General features: G+C 54.8%; 1 pseudogene; it reads left to right on the forward strand.

The window, feature by feature from the left end:
* The first annotated feature begins 204 nt into the window (after window positions 1-204).
* LOC116099147 lies at window positions 205-1,090 on the forward strand (annotated as a pseudogene).
* The last annotated feature ends 149 nt before the right edge of the window (window positions 1,091-1,239 follow it).

A 1,239-nucleotide genomic window follows, 5' to 3' on the forward strand; every position in this document is an offset into this window, starting at 1 on the left:
TGGGACTAATGCACTAGCCAGGAGTAGAAGATTCCAGCTATGTTTCCTTCACTTGTAAGCTTTGGCACCCTATTTCCTGATCTATTTTTGCCTAGTGATTAGCTATGTATGTTCTAGAACAAGGCAGAAATTAGTCATCAAAGTTTAGGTCTTGGGTTTTTCCTAAGTGGGATCATTGAGGGCAGCCCGGTGTGTAGCACTGCCATGGACCCGTTCCTGGTGCTGCTGCACTCGCTGTCAGGCAGCCTGTCGTGCAATGATCTGAGGGACCTCAAATTCTTGTGCCGCGAGCGCCTGAGTAAACGAAAGCTGGAGCGTGTGTAGTGGCCTGGACCTGTTCTCCGTGCTGCTGGAGAACAACTACCTGGAGCGCTGGCGCACTGGGCTGCTGCCCAAGTTGCTGGCCTTGCTGTGCAGACACGACCTACTGCAGCGTCTGGACGACTTCTAGGCGGGGGCAGCGGCCGCTGGGCCCCCAGGAGAGGCAGATCTGCGGGTGGCATTTGACATTGTGTGTGACAATGTGGGGAGAGACTGCAAAAGACTGGCCCGAGTGCTGAAGTTGTCTGAGGCCAAGATTGATGGGGTTGAGAAGTACCCCCAAAGTCTGAGCGAGCAGGTAAGGGAGACTCTGAGGGTCTGGATCAATGCGGAGAAGGAGGACGCCTCCGTGGCTGGGCTGGTCAAGGCACTGAGGTTCTGCCAGCTGAACCTGGTGGCTGACCTGGTGGAAGAAGCATTGATGGCCAAGGGATCTGTGAGCAAGAGCAAGAGCAAGGATATGTCCCCAAAGCTCAGGGACTCAACTGTGTCTTCCTCAGAACCACCCCAACAAGCCTGCGGCTCCTCTCAGGAATCTCTGTGGACTTCTTCACACCATGATGTAACACCAAGTGCCTTTCATGCCCAGTGCCAAGCCCTTGCTGATCCAGGCCCGGCCTCCTCACACCAGATCCTGGGTTATAGCTCTATCTACGGAACCTCTGCTCCCTGGGCTTTCAAGACACATGAAAGTTCCCCACCGTGTTCTCCACCACTGCTCCTTCCCCCCAAGAGGTCCCTGGTCTTGCAAGGAGGAAGTTGGAGCTAATGGCACACGTGCTGACTGCAGTTTGAGGGCCTACCTGTTGTTCCTTGGGGGAAGACACCAACTCAGTTCAGAGAACTTGGCTGCCTCAAAGTTGGCCAAGAGGACATCTGTCTCATATCCTTGGAGGCCATCAGACAGCAGCTCCTGAC

The sequence above is a fragment of the Mastomys coucha genome, chromosome X, assembly GCF_008632895.1.
Source record: "Mastomys coucha isolate ucsf_1 chromosome X, UCSF_Mcou_1, whole genome shotgun sequence".
Lineage (NCBI taxonomy): Eukaryota > Metazoa > Chordata > Mammalia > Rodentia > Muridae > Mastomys > Mastomys coucha.